General features: G+C 44.9%; 1 long non-coding RNA gene and 79 other non-coding genes across 80 annotated transcripts in view; all 80 read right to left on the bottom strand.

The window, feature by feature from the left end:
• The window catches only part of LOC149632686 (uncharacterized), a 356,891-nt gene that overhangs the window by 150,321 nt on the left and 191,949 nt on the right, over positions 1-14,621 (bottom strand). The window lies entirely within an intron of this gene.
• TRNAL-UAG (transfer RNA leucine (anticodon UAG)) lies at positions 289-370 on the bottom strand. The gene has a single exon. It is a non-coding gene; the product is annotated as a tRNA-Leu (tRNA).
• On the bottom strand, positions 441-522 carry TRNAL-UAG (transfer RNA leucine (anticodon UAG)). The gene has a single exon. It is a non-coding gene; the product is annotated as a tRNA-Leu (tRNA).
• TRNAL-UAG (transfer RNA leucine (anticodon UAG)) lies at positions 592-673 on the bottom strand. Its single transcript has one exon. It is a non-coding gene; the product is annotated as a tRNA-Leu (tRNA).
• Positions 1,030-1,111, bottom strand: TRNAL-UAG (transfer RNA leucine (anticodon UAG)). The gene has a single exon. It is a non-coding gene; the product is annotated as a tRNA-Leu (tRNA).
• On the bottom strand, positions 1,181-1,262 carry TRNAL-UAG (transfer RNA leucine (anticodon UAG)). Its single transcript has one exon. It is a non-coding gene; the product is annotated as a tRNA-Leu (tRNA).
• On the bottom strand, positions 1,485-1,566 carry TRNAL-UAG (transfer RNA leucine (anticodon UAG)). The gene has a single exon. It is a non-coding gene; the product is annotated as a tRNA-Leu (tRNA).
• TRNAL-UAG (transfer RNA leucine (anticodon UAG)) lies at positions 1,637-1,718 on the bottom strand. Its single transcript has one exon. It is a non-coding gene; the product is annotated as a tRNA-Leu (tRNA).
• On the bottom strand, positions 1,788-1,869 carry TRNAL-UAG (transfer RNA leucine (anticodon UAG)). Its single transcript has one exon. It is a non-coding gene; the product is annotated as a tRNA-Leu (tRNA).
• Positions 1,940-2,021, bottom strand: TRNAL-UAG (transfer RNA leucine (anticodon UAG)). The gene has a single exon. It is a non-coding gene; the product is annotated as a tRNA-Leu (tRNA).
• TRNAL-UAG (transfer RNA leucine (anticodon UAG)) lies at positions 2,092-2,173 on the bottom strand. The gene has a single exon. It is a non-coding gene; the product is annotated as a tRNA-Leu (tRNA).
• Positions 2,244-2,325, bottom strand: TRNAL-UAG (transfer RNA leucine (anticodon UAG)). Its single transcript has one exon. It is a non-coding gene; the product is annotated as a tRNA-Leu (tRNA).
• TRNAL-UAG (transfer RNA leucine (anticodon UAG)) lies at positions 2,395-2,476 on the bottom strand. The gene has a single exon. It is a non-coding gene; the product is annotated as a tRNA-Leu (tRNA).
• Positions 2,699-2,780, bottom strand: TRNAL-UAG (transfer RNA leucine (anticodon UAG)). Its single transcript has one exon. It is a non-coding gene; the product is annotated as a tRNA-Leu (tRNA).
• Positions 2,851-2,932, bottom strand: TRNAL-UAG (transfer RNA leucine (anticodon UAG)). Its single transcript has one exon. It is a non-coding gene; the product is annotated as a tRNA-Leu (tRNA).
• TRNAL-UAG (transfer RNA leucine (anticodon UAG)) lies at positions 3,002-3,083 on the bottom strand. The gene has a single exon. It is a non-coding gene; the product is annotated as a tRNA-Leu (tRNA).
• TRNAL-UAG (transfer RNA leucine (anticodon UAG)) lies at positions 3,154-3,235 on the bottom strand. Its single transcript has one exon. It is a non-coding gene; the product is annotated as a tRNA-Leu (tRNA).
• TRNAL-UAG (transfer RNA leucine (anticodon UAG)) lies at positions 3,306-3,387 on the bottom strand. Its single transcript has one exon. It is a non-coding gene; the product is annotated as a tRNA-Leu (tRNA).
• On the bottom strand, positions 3,458-3,539 carry TRNAL-UAG (transfer RNA leucine (anticodon UAG)). The gene has a single exon. It is a non-coding gene; the product is annotated as a tRNA-Leu (tRNA).
• TRNAL-UAG (transfer RNA leucine (anticodon UAG)) lies at positions 3,609-3,690 on the bottom strand. The gene has a single exon. It is a non-coding gene; the product is annotated as a tRNA-Leu (tRNA).
• Positions 3,913-3,994, bottom strand: TRNAL-UAG (transfer RNA leucine (anticodon UAG)). The gene has a single exon. It is a non-coding gene; the product is annotated as a tRNA-Leu (tRNA).
• On the bottom strand, positions 4,064-4,145 carry TRNAL-UAG (transfer RNA leucine (anticodon UAG)). The gene has a single exon. It is a non-coding gene; the product is annotated as a tRNA-Leu (tRNA).
• Positions 4,502-4,583, bottom strand: TRNAL-UAG (transfer RNA leucine (anticodon UAG)). Its single transcript has one exon. It is a non-coding gene; the product is annotated as a tRNA-Leu (tRNA).
• Positions 4,653-4,734, bottom strand: TRNAL-UAG (transfer RNA leucine (anticodon UAG)). The gene has a single exon. It is a non-coding gene; the product is annotated as a tRNA-Leu (tRNA).
• On the bottom strand, positions 4,957-5,038 carry TRNAL-UAG (transfer RNA leucine (anticodon UAG)). Its single transcript has one exon. It is a non-coding gene; the product is annotated as a tRNA-Leu (tRNA).
• On the bottom strand, positions 5,109-5,190 carry TRNAL-UAG (transfer RNA leucine (anticodon UAG)). The gene has a single exon. It is a non-coding gene; the product is annotated as a tRNA-Leu (tRNA).
• TRNAL-UAG (transfer RNA leucine (anticodon UAG)) lies at positions 5,260-5,341 on the bottom strand. The gene has a single exon. It is a non-coding gene; the product is annotated as a tRNA-Leu (tRNA).
• On the bottom strand, positions 5,412-5,493 carry TRNAL-UAG (transfer RNA leucine (anticodon UAG)). Its single transcript has one exon. It is a non-coding gene; the product is annotated as a tRNA-Leu (tRNA).
• Positions 5,564-5,645, bottom strand: TRNAL-UAG (transfer RNA leucine (anticodon UAG)). The gene has a single exon. It is a non-coding gene; the product is annotated as a tRNA-Leu (tRNA).
• On the bottom strand, positions 5,716-5,797 carry TRNAL-UAG (transfer RNA leucine (anticodon UAG)). The gene has a single exon. It is a non-coding gene; the product is annotated as a tRNA-Leu (tRNA).
• On the bottom strand, positions 5,867-5,948 carry TRNAL-UAG (transfer RNA leucine (anticodon UAG)). Its single transcript has one exon. It is a non-coding gene; the product is annotated as a tRNA-Leu (tRNA).
• Positions 6,171-6,252, bottom strand: TRNAL-UAG (transfer RNA leucine (anticodon UAG)). Its single transcript has one exon. It is a non-coding gene; the product is annotated as a tRNA-Leu (tRNA).
• TRNAL-UAG (transfer RNA leucine (anticodon UAG)) lies at positions 6,323-6,404 on the bottom strand. Its single transcript has one exon. It is a non-coding gene; the product is annotated as a tRNA-Leu (tRNA).
• Positions 6,474-6,555, bottom strand: TRNAL-UAG (transfer RNA leucine (anticodon UAG)). The gene has a single exon. It is a non-coding gene; the product is annotated as a tRNA-Leu (tRNA).
• TRNAL-UAG (transfer RNA leucine (anticodon UAG)) lies at positions 6,626-6,707 on the bottom strand. Its single transcript has one exon. It is a non-coding gene; the product is annotated as a tRNA-Leu (tRNA).
• Positions 6,778-6,859, bottom strand: TRNAL-UAG (transfer RNA leucine (anticodon UAG)). The gene has a single exon. It is a non-coding gene; the product is annotated as a tRNA-Leu (tRNA).
• Positions 6,930-7,011, bottom strand: TRNAL-UAG (transfer RNA leucine (anticodon UAG)). The gene has a single exon. It is a non-coding gene; the product is annotated as a tRNA-Leu (tRNA).
• On the bottom strand, positions 7,081-7,162 carry TRNAL-UAG (transfer RNA leucine (anticodon UAG)). The gene has a single exon. It is a non-coding gene; the product is annotated as a tRNA-Leu (tRNA).
• On the bottom strand, positions 7,385-7,466 carry TRNAL-UAG (transfer RNA leucine (anticodon UAG)). The gene has a single exon. It is a non-coding gene; the product is annotated as a tRNA-Leu (tRNA).
• On the bottom strand, positions 7,536-7,617 carry TRNAL-UAG (transfer RNA leucine (anticodon UAG)). The gene has a single exon. It is a non-coding gene; the product is annotated as a tRNA-Leu (tRNA).
• On the bottom strand, positions 7,688-7,769 carry TRNAL-UAG (transfer RNA leucine (anticodon UAG)). Its single transcript has one exon. It is a non-coding gene; the product is annotated as a tRNA-Leu (tRNA).
• TRNAL-UAG (transfer RNA leucine (anticodon UAG)) lies at positions 7,840-7,921 on the bottom strand. Its single transcript has one exon. It is a non-coding gene; the product is annotated as a tRNA-Leu (tRNA).
• TRNAL-UAG (transfer RNA leucine (anticodon UAG)) lies at positions 7,992-8,073 on the bottom strand. Its single transcript has one exon. It is a non-coding gene; the product is annotated as a tRNA-Leu (tRNA).
• On the bottom strand, positions 8,143-8,224 carry TRNAL-UAG (transfer RNA leucine (anticodon UAG)). The gene has a single exon. It is a non-coding gene; the product is annotated as a tRNA-Leu (tRNA).
• On the bottom strand, positions 8,294-8,375 carry TRNAL-UAG (transfer RNA leucine (anticodon UAG)). The gene has a single exon. It is a non-coding gene; the product is annotated as a tRNA-Leu (tRNA).
• TRNAL-UAG (transfer RNA leucine (anticodon UAG)) lies at positions 8,446-8,527 on the bottom strand. The gene has a single exon. It is a non-coding gene; the product is annotated as a tRNA-Leu (tRNA).
• On the bottom strand, positions 8,598-8,679 carry TRNAL-UAG (transfer RNA leucine (anticodon UAG)). Its single transcript has one exon. It is a non-coding gene; the product is annotated as a tRNA-Leu (tRNA).
• Positions 8,749-8,830, bottom strand: TRNAL-UAG (transfer RNA leucine (anticodon UAG)). The gene has a single exon. It is a non-coding gene; the product is annotated as a tRNA-Leu (tRNA).
• TRNAL-UAG (transfer RNA leucine (anticodon UAG)) lies at positions 9,053-9,134 on the bottom strand. The gene has a single exon. It is a non-coding gene; the product is annotated as a tRNA-Leu (tRNA).
• Positions 9,205-9,286, bottom strand: TRNAL-UAG (transfer RNA leucine (anticodon UAG)). Its single transcript has one exon. It is a non-coding gene; the product is annotated as a tRNA-Leu (tRNA).
• Positions 9,357-9,438, bottom strand: TRNAL-UAG (transfer RNA leucine (anticodon UAG)). Its single transcript has one exon. It is a non-coding gene; the product is annotated as a tRNA-Leu (tRNA).
• On the bottom strand, positions 9,509-9,590 carry TRNAL-UAG (transfer RNA leucine (anticodon UAG)). Its single transcript has one exon. It is a non-coding gene; the product is annotated as a tRNA-Leu (tRNA).
• On the bottom strand, positions 9,661-9,742 carry TRNAL-UAG (transfer RNA leucine (anticodon UAG)). The gene has a single exon. It is a non-coding gene; the product is annotated as a tRNA-Leu (tRNA).
• On the bottom strand, positions 9,813-9,894 carry TRNAL-UAG (transfer RNA leucine (anticodon UAG)). The gene has a single exon. It is a non-coding gene; the product is annotated as a tRNA-Leu (tRNA).
• On the bottom strand, positions 9,964-10,045 carry TRNAL-UAG (transfer RNA leucine (anticodon UAG)). Its single transcript has one exon. It is a non-coding gene; the product is annotated as a tRNA-Leu (tRNA).
• Positions 10,115-10,196, bottom strand: TRNAL-UAG (transfer RNA leucine (anticodon UAG)). Its single transcript has one exon. It is a non-coding gene; the product is annotated as a tRNA-Leu (tRNA).
• TRNAL-UAG (transfer RNA leucine (anticodon UAG)) lies at positions 10,267-10,348 on the bottom strand. Its single transcript has one exon. It is a non-coding gene; the product is annotated as a tRNA-Leu (tRNA).
• Positions 10,419-10,500, bottom strand: TRNAL-UAG (transfer RNA leucine (anticodon UAG)). Its single transcript has one exon. It is a non-coding gene; the product is annotated as a tRNA-Leu (tRNA).
• On the bottom strand, positions 10,571-10,652 carry TRNAL-UAG (transfer RNA leucine (anticodon UAG)). The gene has a single exon. It is a non-coding gene; the product is annotated as a tRNA-Leu (tRNA).
• TRNAL-UAG (transfer RNA leucine (anticodon UAG)) lies at positions 10,722-10,803 on the bottom strand. The gene has a single exon. It is a non-coding gene; the product is annotated as a tRNA-Leu (tRNA).
• TRNAL-UAG (transfer RNA leucine (anticodon UAG)) lies at positions 10,873-10,954 on the bottom strand. Its single transcript has one exon. It is a non-coding gene; the product is annotated as a tRNA-Leu (tRNA).
• TRNAL-UAG (transfer RNA leucine (anticodon UAG)) lies at positions 11,025-11,106 on the bottom strand. Its single transcript has one exon. It is a non-coding gene; the product is annotated as a tRNA-Leu (tRNA).
• TRNAL-UAG (transfer RNA leucine (anticodon UAG)) lies at positions 11,177-11,258 on the bottom strand. The gene has a single exon. It is a non-coding gene; the product is annotated as a tRNA-Leu (tRNA).
• TRNAL-UAG (transfer RNA leucine (anticodon UAG)) lies at positions 11,481-11,562 on the bottom strand. Its single transcript has one exon. It is a non-coding gene; the product is annotated as a tRNA-Leu (tRNA).
• TRNAL-UAG (transfer RNA leucine (anticodon UAG)) lies at positions 11,633-11,714 on the bottom strand. Its single transcript has one exon. It is a non-coding gene; the product is annotated as a tRNA-Leu (tRNA).
• TRNAL-UAG (transfer RNA leucine (anticodon UAG)) lies at positions 11,937-12,018 on the bottom strand. The gene has a single exon. It is a non-coding gene; the product is annotated as a tRNA-Leu (tRNA).
• On the bottom strand, positions 12,089-12,170 carry TRNAL-UAG (transfer RNA leucine (anticodon UAG)). The gene has a single exon. It is a non-coding gene; the product is annotated as a tRNA-Leu (tRNA).
• Positions 12,392-12,473, bottom strand: TRNAL-UAG (transfer RNA leucine (anticodon UAG)). The gene has a single exon. It is a non-coding gene; the product is annotated as a tRNA-Leu (tRNA).
• On the bottom strand, positions 12,544-12,625 carry TRNAL-UAG (transfer RNA leucine (anticodon UAG)). Its single transcript has one exon. It is a non-coding gene; the product is annotated as a tRNA-Leu (tRNA).
• Positions 12,696-12,777, bottom strand: TRNAL-UAG (transfer RNA leucine (anticodon UAG)). Its single transcript has one exon. It is a non-coding gene; the product is annotated as a tRNA-Leu (tRNA).
• On the bottom strand, positions 12,848-12,929 carry TRNAL-UAG (transfer RNA leucine (anticodon UAG)). Its single transcript has one exon. It is a non-coding gene; the product is annotated as a tRNA-Leu (tRNA).
• TRNAL-UAG (transfer RNA leucine (anticodon UAG)) lies at positions 12,999-13,080 on the bottom strand. Its single transcript has one exon. It is a non-coding gene; the product is annotated as a tRNA-Leu (tRNA).
• Positions 13,150-13,231, bottom strand: TRNAL-UAG (transfer RNA leucine (anticodon UAG)). Its single transcript has one exon. It is a non-coding gene; the product is annotated as a tRNA-Leu (tRNA).
• On the bottom strand, positions 13,302-13,383 carry TRNAL-UAG (transfer RNA leucine (anticodon UAG)). The gene has a single exon. It is a non-coding gene; the product is annotated as a tRNA-Leu (tRNA).
• TRNAL-UAG (transfer RNA leucine (anticodon UAG)) lies at positions 13,606-13,687 on the bottom strand. The gene has a single exon. It is a non-coding gene; the product is annotated as a tRNA-Leu (tRNA).
• On the bottom strand, positions 13,758-13,839 carry TRNAL-UAG (transfer RNA leucine (anticodon UAG)). Its single transcript has one exon. It is a non-coding gene; the product is annotated as a tRNA-Leu (tRNA).
• On the bottom strand, positions 14,061-14,142 carry TRNAL-UAG (transfer RNA leucine (anticodon UAG)). Its single transcript has one exon. It is a non-coding gene; the product is annotated as a tRNA-Leu (tRNA).
• Positions 14,213-14,294, bottom strand: TRNAL-UAG (transfer RNA leucine (anticodon UAG)). The gene has a single exon. It is a non-coding gene; the product is annotated as a tRNA-Leu (tRNA).
• TRNAL-UAG (transfer RNA leucine (anticodon UAG)) lies at positions 14,365-14,446 on the bottom strand. Its single transcript has one exon. It is a non-coding gene; the product is annotated as a tRNA-Leu (tRNA).
• TRNAL-UAG (transfer RNA leucine (anticodon UAG)) lies at positions 14,517-14,598 on the bottom strand. Its single transcript has one exon. It is a non-coding gene; the product is annotated as a tRNA-Leu (tRNA).

The raw sequence follows: 14,621 nt of genomic DNA on the forward strand, positions 1-14,621 counted from the left end.
CGAACCCACGCCCCCGAATAGTCTGGTGCATAAAACCAGCGCCTCAGACCACTCGGCCACTCTACCTGAAAGCAATAGCAAACTCAGTCTATTAAGCAAAAGCTTCACATTATTAGTCTTAGAAAACAAAATAGTCTGATAGAGGAGGGATTCGAACCCACGCCCCCGAAGAGTCTGGTACATAAAACCAGCGCCTCAGACCACTCGACCACTCTACCTGAAAGCAATAGCAAACTCAGTCTATTAAGCAAAAGCTTCACATTATTAGTCTTAGAAAACAAAATAGTCTGATAGAGGTGGGATTTGAACCCACGCCCCCGAAGAGACTGGTGCCTAAAACCAGCGCCTTAGACCGCTCGGCCACTCTACCTGGAAACAAAAGACACCTCATACTAATAAGCAAATGGTTCATATTATTAATCGAAGAAAACAAAACAAGCTGATAGAGGTGGGATTCGAACCCACGCCCCCGAAGAGACTGGTGCCTAAAACCAGCGCCTTAGACCACTCGGCCACTCTACCTCACAGCAATAGCAACCTCAGTCTATAAAGCAAAAGCTTCATATTATTAATCTTAGAAAACAAATTGGCTGATAGAGGTGGGATTCGAACCCACGCCCCCGAAGAGACTGGTGCCTAAAACCAGGGCCTTAGACCGCTCAACCACTCTACCTGGATAAAAAGTAACCTCATACTAATAAGCAAATGGTTCATATTATTAATCGAAGTAAACAAAACAAGCTGATAGAGGTGGGATTCGATCCCACGCCCCGAACAGACTGATGCCAAAAATCAGCGCCTTAAACCATTCGGCCACTCTAACTGGGAATCAAAAGTCTTCTCAGACTTATTATTAATCGAAGAAAACAAAACAAGCTGAAAGAGGTGGGATTCGAACCCACGCCCCCAAAGAGACTGGTGCCTAAAACAAGCGTCTTAGACCACTCGGCCACTCTACCTGGAAACAAAGGTCACCTCAGACTAATAAGAAAGAGCTTCATATTATTAATCCTAGAAAACAAAATAGGCTGATAGAGGTGGGATTTGAACCCACGCCCCTGAAGAGTCTGGTGCCTAAAACCAGCGCCTCCGACCACTCGGCCACTCTACCTCACAGCAATAGCAAACTCAGTCTATAAAGCAAAAGCTTCATATTATTAATCTTAGAAAACAAAATGGCTGATAGAGGTGGGATTCGAACCCACGCCTCCGAAGAGACTGGTGCCTAAAAGCAGTGCCTTAGACCACTCGGCCACTCTACCTGAAAGCAATAGAAAAATCAGTCTATTAAGCAAAAGCTTCATATTATTAATCTTAGAAAACAAAATAGGCTGATAGATGTTGGATTCGAATCCACGCCCCTGAAGAGACTGGTGCCTAAAACCAGCGCCTTAGACCACTCGGCCACTCTACCTAGAAACAAACGTCACCTCAGACTAATAAGCAAAAGATTCATATTATTAATGTTAGAAAACAAAATGGACTGATAGAGGTGGGATTCGAGCCCACGCCCCCGAAGAGACTGGTGCCTAAAACCAGCGCCTTAGACCACTCGGCCACTCTACCTGGAAACAAAGGTCACCTCAGACTAATAAGAATGAGCTTCATATTATTAATCCTAGATAACAAAATAGGCTGATAGAGGTGGGATTCGAACCCACGCCCCTGAAGAGTCTGGTGCCTAAAACCAGCGCCTCAGACCACTCGGCCACTCTACCTCACAGGAATAGCAAACTAAGTCTATAAAGCAAAAGCTTCATATTATTAATCTTAGAAAACAAAATGGCTGATAGAGGTGGGATTCAAACCCACGCCCCCGAAGAGACTGGTGCCTAAAAGCAGCGCCTTAGACCACTCGGCCACTCTACCTGAAAGCAATAGCAAACTCAGTCTATTAAGCAAAAGCTTCATATTATTAATCTTAGAAAACAAAATAGGCTGATAGATGTGGGATTCGAATCCACGCCCCTGAAGAGACTGGTGCCTAAAACCAGCGCCTTAGACCACTCGGCCACTCTACCTAGAAACAAACGTCACCTCAGACTAATAAGCAAAAGATTCATATTATTAATGTTAGAAAACAAAATGGACTGATAGAGGTGGGATTCGAGCCCACGCCCCCGAAGAGACTGGTGCCTAAAACCAGCGCCTTAGACCACTCGGCCACTCTACCTGGAAACAAAGGTCACCTCAGACTAATAAGAAAGAGCTTCATATTATTAATCCTAGAAAACAAAATAGGCTGATAGAGGTGGGATTTGAACCCACGCCCCTGAAGAGTCTGGTGCCTAAAACCAGCGCCTCCGACCACTCGGCCACTCTACCTCACAGCAATAGCAAACTCAGTCTATAAAGCAAAAGCTTCATATTATTAATCTTAGAAAACAAAATGGCTGATAGAGGTGGGATTCGAACCCACGCCTCCGAAGAGACTGGTGCCTAAAAGCAGTGCCTTAGACCACTCGGCCACTCTACCTGAAAGCAATAGAAAAATCAGTCTATTAAGCAAAAGCTTCATATTATTAATCTTAGAAAACAAAATAGGCTGATAGATGTTGGATTCGAATCCACGCCCCTGAAGAGACTGGTGCCTAAAACCAGCGCCTTAGACCACTCGGCCACTCTACCTAGAAACAAACGTCACCTCAGACTAATAAGCAAAAGATTCATATTATTAATGTTAGAAAACAAAATGGACTGATAGAGGTGGGATTCGAGCCCACGCCCCCGAAGAGACTGGTGCCTAAAACCAGCGCCTTAGACCACTCGGCCACTCTACCTGGAAACAAAGGTCACCTCAGACTAATAAGAATGAGCTTCATATTATTAATCCTAGAAAACAAAATAGGCTGATAGAGGTGGGATTCGAACCCACGCCCCTGAAGAGTCTGGTGCCTAAAACCAGCGCCTCAGACCACTCGGCCACTCTACCTCACAGGAATAGCAAACTAAGTCTATAAAGCAAAAGCTTCATATTATTAATCTTAGAAAACAAAATGGCTGATAGAGGTGGGATTCAAACCCACGCCCCCGAAGAGACTGGTGCCTAAAAGCAGCGCCTTAGACCACTCGGCCACTCTACCTGAAAGCAATAGCAAACTCAGTCTATTAAGCAAAAGCTTCATATTATTAATCTTAGAAAACAAAATAGGCTGATAGATGTGGGATTCGAATCCACGCCCCTGAAGAGACTGGTGCCTAAAACCAGCGCCTTAGACCACTCGGCCACTCTACCTAGAAACAAACGTCACCTCAGACTAATAAGCAAAAGATTCATATTATTAATGTTAGAAAACAAAATGGACTGATAGAGGTGGGATTCGAGCCCACGCCCCCGAAGAGACTGGTGCCTAAAACCAGCGCCTTAGACCACTCGGCCACTCTACCTGGAAACAAAGGTCACCTCAGACTAATAAGAAAGAGCTTCATATTATTAATCCTAGAAAACAAAATAGGCTGATAGAGGTGGGATTTGAACCCACGCCCCTGAAGAGTCTGGTGCCTAAAACCAGCGCCTCCGACCACTCGGCCACTCTACCTCACAGCAGTAGCAAACTCAGTCTATAAAGCAAAAGCTTCATATTATTAATCTTAGAAAACAAAATGGCTGATAGAGGTGGGATTCGAACCCACGCCTCCGAAGAGACTGGTGCCTAAAAGCAGTGCCTTAGACCACTCGGCCACTCTACCTGAAAGCAATAGAAAAATCAGTCTATTAAGCAAAAGCTTCATATTATTAATCTTAGAAAACAAAATAGGCTGATAGATGTTGGATTCGAATCCACGCCCCTGAAGAGACTGGTGCCTAAAACCAGCGCCTTAGACCGCTCGGCCACTCTACCTGGAAACAAAAGACACCTCATACTAATAAGCAAATGGTTCATATTATTAATCGAAGAAAACAAAACAAGCTGATAGAGGTGGGATTCGAACCCACGCCCCCGAAGAGACTGGTGCCTAAAACCAGCGCCTTAGACCACTCGGCCACTCTACCTCACAGCAATAGCAACCTCAGTCTATAAAGCAAAAGCTTCATATTATTAATCCTAGAAAACAAATTGGCTGATAGAGGTGGGATTCGAACCCACGCCCCCGAAGAGACTGGTGCCTAAAACCAGGGCCTTAGACCGCTCAACCACTCTACCTGGATAAAAAGTAACCTCATACTAATAAGCAAATGGTTCATATTATTAATCGAAGTAAACAAAACAAGCTGATAGAGGTGGGATTCGATCCCACGCCCCGAACAGACTGATGCCAAAAATCAGCGCCTTAAACCATTCGGCCACTCTAACTGGGAATCAAAAGTCTTCTCAGACTTATTATTAATCGAAGAAAACAAAACAAGCTGAAAGAGGTGGGATTCGAACCCACGCCCCCAAAGAGACTGGTGCCTAAAACAAGCGTCTTAGACCACTCGGCCACTCTACCTGGAAACAAAGGTCACCTCAGACTAATAAGAAAGAGCTTCATATTATTAATCCTAGAAAACAAAATAGGCTGATAGAGGTGGGATTTGAACCCACGCCCCTGAAGAGTCTGGTGCCTAAAACCAGCGCCTCCGACCACTCGGCCACTCTACCTCACAGCAATAGCAAACTCAGTCTATAAAGCAAAAGCTTCATATTATTAATCTTAGAAAACAAAATGGCTGATAGAGGTGGGATTCGAACCCACGCCTCCGAAGAGACTGGTGCCTAAAAGCAGTGCCTTAGACCACTCGGCCACTCTACCTGAAAGCAATAGAAAAATCAGTCTATTAAGCAAAAGCTTCATATTATTAATCTTAGAAAACAAAATAGGCTGATAGATGTTGGATTCGAATCCACGCCCCTGAAGAGACTGGTGCCTAAAACCAGCGCCTTAGACCACTCGGCCACTCTACCTAGAAACAAACGTCACCTCAGACTAATAAGCAAAAGATTCATATTATTAATGTTAGAAAACAAAATGGACTGATAGAGGTGGGATTCGAGCCCACGCCCCCGAAGAGACTGGTGCCTAAAACCAGCGCCTTAGACCACTCGGCCACTCTACCTGGAAACAAAGGTCACCTCAGACTAATAAGAATGAGCTTCATATTATTAATCCTAGAAAACAAAATAGGCTGATAGAGGTGGGATTCGAACCCACGCCCCTGAAGAGTCTGGTGCCTAAAACCAGCGCCTCAGACCACTCGGCCACTCTACCTCACAGGAATAGCAAACTAAGTCTATAAAGCAAAAGCTTCATATTATTAATCTTAGAAAACAAAATGGCTGATAGAGGTGGGATTCAAACCCACGCCCCCGAAGAGACTGGTGCCTAAAAGCAGCGCCTTAGACCACTCGGCCACTCTACCTGAAAGCAATAGCAAACTCAGTCTATTAAGCAAAAGCTTCATATTATTAATCTTAGAAAACAAAATAGGCTGATAGATGTGGGATTCGAATCCACGCCCCTGAAGAGACTGGTGCCTAAAACCAGCGCCTTAGACCACTCGGCCACTCTACCTAGAAACAAACGTCACCTCAGACTAATAAGCAAAAGATTCATATTATTAATGTTAGAAAACAAAATGGACTGATAGAGGTGGGATTCGAGCCCACGCCCCCGAAGAGACTGGTGCCTAAAACCAGCGCCTTAGACCACTCGGCCACTCTACCTGGAAACAAAGGTCACCTCAGACTAATAAGAAAGAGCTTCATATTATTAATCCTAGAAAACAAAATAGGCTGATAGAGGTGGGATTTGAACCCACGCCCCTGAAGAGTCTGGTGCCTAAAACCAGCGCCTCCGACCACTCGGCCACTCTACCTCACAGCAATAGCAAACTCAGTCTATAAAGCAAAAGCTTCATATTATTAATCTTAGAAAACAAAATGGCTGATAGAGGTGGGATTCGAACCCACGCCTCCGAAGAGACTGGTGCCTAAAAGCAGTGCCTTAGACCACTCGGCCACTCTACCTGAAAGCAATAGAAAAATCAGTCTATTAAGCAAAAGCTTCATATTATTAATCTTAGAAAACAAAATAGGCTGATAGATGTTGGATTCGAATCCACGCCCCTGAAGAGACTGGTGCCTAAAACCAGCGCCTTAGACCACTCGGCCACTCTACCTAGAAACAAACGTCACCTCAGACTAATAAGCAAAAGATTCATATTATTAATGTTAGAAAACAAAATGGACTGATAGAGGTGGGATTCGAGCCCACGCCCCCGAAGAGACTGGTGCCTAAAACCAGCGCCTTAGACCACTCGGCCACTCTACCTGGAAACAAAGGTCACCTCAGACTAATAAGAATGAGCTTCATATTATTAATCCTAGAAAACAAAATAGGCTGATAGAGGTGGGATTCGAACCCACGCCCCTGAAGAGTCTGGTGCCTAAAACCAGCGCCTCAGACCACTCGGCCACTCTACCTCACAGGAATAGCAAACTAAGTCTATAAAGCAAAAGCTTCATATTATTAATCTTAGAAAACAAAATGGCTGATAGAGGTGGGATTCAAACCCACGCCCCCGAAGAGACTGGTGCCTAAAAGCAGCGCCTTAGACCACTCGGCCACTCTACCTGAAAGCAATAGCAAACTCAGTCTATTAAGCAAAAGCTTCATATTATTAATCTTAGAAAACAAAATAGGCTGATAGATGTGGGATTCGAATCCACGCCCCTGAAGAGACTGGTGCCTAAAACCAGCGCCTTAGACCACTCGGCCACTCTACCTAGAAACAAACGTCACCTCAGACTAATAAGCAAAAGATTCATATTATTAATGTTAGAAAACAAAATGGACTGATAGAGGTGGGATTCGAGCCCACGCCCCCGAAGAGACTGGTGCCTAAAACCAGCGCCTTAGACCACTCGGCCACTCTACCTGGAAACAAAGGTCACCTCAGACTAATAAGAAAGAGCTTCATATTATTAATCCTAGAAAACAAAATAGGCTGATAGAGGTGGGATTTGAACCCACGCCCCTGAAGAGTCTGGTGCCTAAAACCAGCGCCTCAGACCACTCGGCCACTCTACCTCACAGGAATAGCAAACTAAGTCTATAAAGCAAAAGCTTCATATTATTAATCTTAGAAAACAAAATGGCTGATAGAGGTGGGATTCAAACCCACGCCCCCGAAGAGACTGGTGCCTAAAAGCAGCGCCTTAGACCACTCGGCCACTCTACCTGAAAGCAATAGCAAACTCAGTCTATTAAGCAAAAGCTTCATATTATTAATCTTAGAAAACAAAATAGGCTGATAGATGTGGGATTCGAATCCACGCCCCTGAAGAGACTGGTGCCTAAAACCAGCGCCTTAGACCAATCGGCCACTCTACCTAGAAACAAACGTCACCTCAGACTAATAAGAAAGAGCTTCATATTATTAATCCTAGAAAACAAAATAGGCTGATAGAGGTGGGATTCGAACCCACGCCACTGAAGAGTCTGGTGCCTAAAACCAGCGCCTCAGACCACTCGGCCACTCTACCTCACAGCAATAGCAAACTCAGTCTATAAGGCAAAAGCTTCATATTATTAATCTTAGAAAACAAAATGGCTGATAGAGGTGGGATTCGAATCCACGCCCCCGAAGAGACTGGTGCCTAAAACCAGCGCCTTTGACCACTCGGGCACTCTACCTGCAAGCAACAGCAAACTCAGTCTATTAAGCAAAAGCTTCATATTATTAATCTTAGAAAACAAAATAGGCTGATAGAGGTGGGATTCCACCCCACGCCCCCGAAGAGACTGGTGCCTAAAACCAGCGCCTTAGACCACTCGGCCACTCTACCTGAAAGCAACAGCAAACTCAGTCTATTAAGCAAAAGCTTCATATTATTAATCTTAGAAAACAAAATAGGCTGATAGAGGTGGGATTCGAACCCACGCCCCCGAAGAGACTGGTGCCTAAAACCAGCGCCTTAGACCACTCGGCCACACTACCTGGAAACAAAGGTCACCTCAGACTAATAAGAAAGAGCTTCATATTATTAATCCTAGAAAACAAAATAGGCTGATAGAGGTGGGATTCGAACCCACGCCACTGAAGAGTCTGGTGCCTAAAACCAGCGCCTCAGACCACTCGGCCACTCTACCTCACAGCAATAGCAAACTCAGTCTATAAAGCAAAAGCTTCATATTATTAATCTTAGAAAACAAAATTGCTGATAGAGGTGGGATTCGAACCCACGCCACTGAAGAGTCTGGTGCCTAAAACCAGCGCCTCAGACCACTCGGCCACTCTACCACAAAGCAATAGCAAACTCAGTCTATAAAGCAAAAGCTTCATATTATTAATCTTAGAAAACAAAATTGCTGATAGAGGTGGGATTCGAACCCACGCCCCCGAAGAGACTGGTGCCTAAAACCAGCGCCTTAGACCACTCGGCCACTCTACCTGAAAGCAACAGCAAACTCAGTCTATTAAGCAAAAGCTTCATATTATTAATCTTAGAAAACAAAATAGGCTGATAGAGGTGGGATTCGAACCCACGCCCCCGAAGAGACTGGTGCCTAAAACCAGCGCCTTAGACCACTCGGCCACTCTACCTGAAAGCAACAGCAAACTCAGTCTATTAAGCAAAAGCTTCATATTATTAATCTTAGAAAACAAAATAGGCTGATAGAGGTGGGATTCGAACCCACGCCACTGAAGACTCTGGTGCCTAAAACCAGCGCCTCAGACCACTCGGCCACTCTACCTCACAGCAATAGCAAACTCAGTCTATAAAGCAAAAGCTTCATATTATTAATCTTAGAAAACAAAATTGCTGATAGAGGTGGGATTCGAACCCACGCCCCCGAAGAGACTGGTGCCTAAAACCAGCGCCTTAGACCACTCGGCCACTCTACCTAGAAACAAACGTCACCTCAGACTAATAAGCAAAAGATTCATATTATTAATGTTAGAAAACAAAATCGACTGATAGAGGTGGGATTCGAACCCACGCCCCCGAAGAGACTGGTGCCTTAAAACAGCGTGTTAGACCACTCGGCCACTCTACCTGAGAGCAATAGCAAACTCAGTCTATTAAGCAAAAGCTTCATATTATTAATCTTAGAAAACAAAATAGGCTGATAGAGGTGGGCTTCGAACCCACGCCCCCGAAGAGACTGGTGCCTAAAACCAGCGCCTTAGACCACTCGGCCACTCTACCTAGAAACAAACGTCACCTCAGACTAATAAGCAAATGGTTCATATTATTAATCGAAGAAAACAAAACAAGCTGATAGAGGTGGGATTCGAACCCACGCCCCCGAAGAGACTGGTGCCTAAAACCAGCGCCTTAGACCACTCGGCCACTCTACCTGAAAGCAATAGCAAACTCAGTCTATTAAGCAAAAGCTTCATATTATTAGTCTTAGAAAACAAAATAGGCTGATAGAAGTGGGATTCGAACCCACGCCCCCGAAGAGACTGGTGCCTAAAACCAGCGCCTTAGACCACTCGGCCACTCTACCTGAAAGCAATAGCAAACTCAGTCTATTAAGCAAGAGCTTCATATTATTAATCTTAGAAAACAAAATAGGCTGATAGAGGTGGGATTCGAACCCACGCCCCCCAAGAGACTGGTGCCTAAAACCAGCGCCTTAGACCACTCGGCCACACTACCTGGAAACAAAGGTCACCTCAGACTAATAAGAAAGAGCTTCATATTATTAATCCTAGAAAACAAAATAGGCTGATAGAGGTGGGATTCGAATCCACGCCCCTGAAGAGACTGGTGCCTAAAACCAGCGCCTTAGACCGCTCGGCCACTCTACCTAGAAAGAAACGTCACCTCAGACTAATAAGAAAGAGCTTCATATTATTAATCCTAGAAAACAAAATAGGCTGATAGAGGTGGGATTCGAACCCACGCCACTGAAGAGTCTGGTGCCTAAAACCAGCGCCTCAGACCACTCGGCCACTCTACCTCACAGCAATAGCAAACTCAGTCTATAAAGCAAAAGCTTCATATTATTAATCTTAGAAAACAAAATTGCTGATAGAGGTGGGATTCGAACCCACGCCACTGAAGAGTCTGGTGCCTAAAACCAGCGCCTCAGACCACTCGGCCACTCTACCTCACAGCAATAGCAAACTCAGTCTATAAAGCAAAAGCTTCATATTACTAATCTTAGAAAACAAAATTGCTGATAGAGGTGGGATTCGAACCCACGCCCCCGAAGAGACTGGTGCCTAAAACCAGCGCCTTAGACCACTCGGCCACTCTACCTGAAAGCAACAGCAAACTCAGTCTATTAAGCAAAAGCTTCATATTATTAATCTTAGAAAACAAAATAGGCTGATAGAGGTGGGATTCGAACCCACGCCCCCGAAGAGACTGGTGCCTAAAACCAGCGCCTTAGACCACTCGGCCACTCTACCTGAAAGCAACAGCAAACTCAGTCTATTAAGCAAAAGCTTCATATTATTAATCTTAGAAAACAAAATAGGCTGATAGAGGTGGGATTCGAACCCACGCCCCCGAAGAGACTGGTGCCTAAAACCAGCGCCTTAGACCACTCGGCCACTCTACCTAGAAACAAACGTCACCTCAGACTAATAAGAAAGAGCTTCATATTATTAATCCTAGAAAACAAAATAGGCTGATAGAGGTGGGATTCGAACCCACGCCACTGAAGAGTCTGGTGCCTAAAACCAGCGCCTCAGACCACTCGGCCACTCTACCTCACAGCAATAGCAAACTCAGTCTATAAAGCAAAAGCTTCATATTATTAATCTTAGAAAACAAAATTGCTGATAGAGGTGGGATTCGAACCCACGCCACTGAAGAGTCTGGTGCCTAAAACCAGCGCCTCAGACCACTCGGCCACTCTACCTCACAGCAATAGCAAACTCAGTCTATAAAGCAAAAGCTTCATATTACTAATCTTAGAAAACAAAATTGCTGATAGAGGTGGGATTCGAACCCACGCCCCCGAAGAGACTGGTGCCTAAAACCAGCGCCTTAGACCACTCGGCCACTCTACCTGAAAGCAACAGCAAACTCAGTCTATTAAGCAAAAGCTTCATATTATTAATCTTAGAAAACAAAATAGGCTGATAGAGGTGGGATTCGAACCCACGCCCCCGAAGAGACTGGTGCCTAAAACCAGCGCCTTAGACCACTCGGCCACTCTACCTGAAAGCAACAGCAAACTCAGTCTATTAAGCAAAAGCTTCATATTATTAATCTTAGAAAACAAAATAGGCTGATAGAGGTGGGATTCGAACCCACGCCCCCGAAGAGACTGGTGCCTAAAACCAGCGCCTTAGACCACTCGGCCACTCTACCTAGAAACAAACGTCACCTCAGACTAATAAGCAAAAGATTCATATTATTAATGTTAGAAAACAAAATCGACTGATAGAGGTGGGATTCGAACCCACGCCCCCGAAGAGACTGGTGCCTTAAAACAGCGTTTTAGACCACTCGGCCACTCTTCCTGAAAGCAATAGCAAACTCAGTCTATTAAGCAAAAGCTTCATATTATTAATCTTAGAAAACAAAATAGGCTGATAGATGTGGGATTCGAACCCACGCCCCCGAAGAGACTGGTGCCTAAAACCAGCGCCTTAGACCACTCGGCCACTCTACCTAGAAACAAACGTCACCTCAGACTAATAAGCAAATGGTTCATATTATTAATCGAAGAAAACAAAACAAGCTGATAGAGGTGGGATTCGAACCCACGCCCCCGAAGAGACTGGTGCCTAAAACCAGCGCCTTAGACCACTCGGCCACTCTACCTGAAAGCAATAGCAAACTCAGTCTATTAAGCAAAAGCTTCATATTATTAGTCTTAGAAAACAAAATAAGCTGATAGAGGTGGGTTTCGAATCCACGCCCCCGAAGAGACTGGTGCCTTAAAACAGCGTGTTAGACCACTCGGCCACTCTACCTGAGAGCAATAGCAAACTCAGTCTATTAAGCAAAAGCTTCATATTATTAATCTTAGAAAACAAAATAGGCTGATAGAGGTGGGCTTCGAACCCACGCCCCCGAAGAGACTGGTGCCTAAAACCAGCGCCTTAGACCACTCGGCCACTCTACCAAGAAACAAACGTCACCTCAGACTAATAAGCAAAAGATTCATATTATTAATGTTAGAAAACAAAATCGACTGATAGAGGTGGGATTCGAACCCACGCCCCCGAAGAGACTGGTGCCTAAAACCAGCGCCTTAGACCACTCGGCCACTCTACCTGGAAACAAAGGTCACCTCAGACTAACAAGAAAGAGCTTCATATTATTAATCCTAGAAAACAAAATATGCTGATAGAGGTGGGATTCGAAACCACTCCACTGAAGAGTCTGGTGCTTAAAACCAGCGCCTCAGACCACTCGGCCACTCTACCTCACAGCAATAGCAAACTCAGTCTATAAAGCAAAAGCTTCATATTATTAATCTTAGAAAACAAAATGGCTGATAGAGGTGGGATTCGAACCCACGCCCCCGAAGAGACTGGTGCCTAAAAGCAGCGCCTTAGACCACTCGGCCACTCTACCTGAAAGCAATAGCAAACTCAGTCTATTAAGCAAAAGCTTCATATTATTAATCTTGGAAAACAAAATAGGCTGATAGAGGTGGGATTCGAACCCACGCCCCCCAAGAGACTGGTGCCTAAAACCAGCGCCTTAGACCACTCGGCCACACTACCTGGAAACAAAGGTCACCTCAGACTAATAAGAAAGAGCTTCATATTATTAATCCTAGAAAACAAAATAGGCTGATAGAGGTGGGATTCGAATCCACGCCCCTGAAGAGACTGGTGCCTAAAACCAGCGCCTTAGACCGCTCGGCCACTCTACCTAGAAACAAACGTCACCTCAGACTTATAAGAAAGAGCTTCATATTATTAATCCTAGAAAACAAAATAGGCTGATAGAGGTGGGATTCGAACCCACGCCACTGAAGAGTCTGGTGCCTAAAACCAGCGCCTCAGACCACTCGGCCACTCTACCTCACAGCAATAGCAAACTCAGTCTATAAAGCAAAAGCTTCATATTATTAATCTTAGAAAACAAAATTGCTGATAGAGGTGGGATTCGAACCCACGCCACTGAAGAGTCTGGTGCCTAAAACCAGCGCCTCAGACCACTCGGCCACTCTACCTCACAGCAATAGCAAACTCAGTCTATAAAGCAAAAGCTTCATATTATTAATCTTAGAAAACAAAATTGCTGATAGAGGTGGGATTCAAACCCACGCCCCCGAAGAGACTGGTGCCTAAAACCAGCGCCTTAGACCACTCGGCCACTCTACCTGAAAGCAACAGCAAACTCAGTCTATTAAGCAAAAGCTTCATATTATTAATCTTAGAAAACAAAATAGGCTGATAGAAGTGGGATTCGAACCCACGCCCCCGAAGAGACTGGTGCCTAAAACCAGCGCCTTAGACCACTCGGCCACTCTACCTGAAAGCAATAGCAAACTCAGTCTATTAAGCAAAAGCTTCATATTATTAGTCTTAGAAAACAAAATAAGCTGATAGAGGTGGGTTTCGAATCCACGCCCCCGAAGAGACTGGTGCCTTAAAACAGCGTGTTAGACCACTCGGCCACTCTACCTGAGAGCAATAGCAAACTCAGTCTATTAAGCAAAAGCTTCATATTATTAATCTTAGAAAACAAAATAGGCTGATAGAGGTGGGCTTCGAACCCACGCCCCCGAAGAGACTGGTGCCTAAAACCAGCGCCTTAGACCACTCGGCCACTCTACCTAGAAACAAACGTCACCTCAGACTAATAAGCAAAAGATTCATATTATTAATGTTAGAAAACAAAATCGACTGATAGAGGTGGGATTCGAACCCACGCCCCCGAAGAGACTGGTGCCTAAAACCAGCGCCTTAGACCACTCGGCCACTCTACCTGGAAACAAAGGTCACCTCAGACTAACAAGAAAGAGCTTCATATTATTAATCCTAGAAAACAAAATATGCTGATAGAGGTGGGATTCGAAACCACTCCACTGAAGAGTCTGGTGCTTAAAACCAGCGCCTCAGACCACTCGGCCACTCTACCTCACAGCAATAGCAAACTCAGTCTATAAAGCAAAAGCTTCATATTATTAATCTTAGAAAACAAAATGGCTGATAGAGGTGGGATTCGAACCCACGCCCCCGAAGAGACTGGTGCCTAAAAGCAGCGCCTTAGACCACTCGGCCACTCTACCTGAAAGCAATAGCAAACTCAGTCTATTAAGCAAAAGCTTCATATTATTAATCTTGGAAAACAAAATAGGCTGATAGAGGTGGGATTCGAACCCACGCCCCCCAAGAGACTGGTGCCTAAAACCAGCGCCTTAGACCACTCGGCCACACTACCTGGAAACAAAGGTCACCTCAGACTAATAAGAAAGAGCTTCATATTATTAATCCTAGAAAACAAAATAGGCTGATAGAGGTGGGATTCGAATCCACGCCCCTGAAGAGACTGGTGCCTAAAACCAGCGCCTTAGACCGCTCGGCCACTCTACCTAGAAACAAACGTCACCTCAGACTTATAAGAAAGAGCTTCATATTATTAATCCTAGAAAACAAAATAGGCTGATAGAGGTGGGATTCGAACCCACGCCACTGAAGAGTCTGGTGCCTAAAACCAGCGCCTCAGACCACTCGGCCACTCTACCTCACAGCAATAGCAAACTCAGTC

The sequence above is a fragment of the Phalangium opilio genome, unplaced genomic scaffold (genome assembly GCF_054372755.1).
Source record: "Phalangium opilio isolate 3A_F unplaced genomic scaffold, DU_Popi_V2 ptg000098l_1, whole genome shotgun sequence".
NCBI classification, from domain to species: Eukaryota; Metazoa; Arthropoda; class Arachnida; order Opiliones; family Phalangiidae; genus Phalangium; species Phalangium opilio.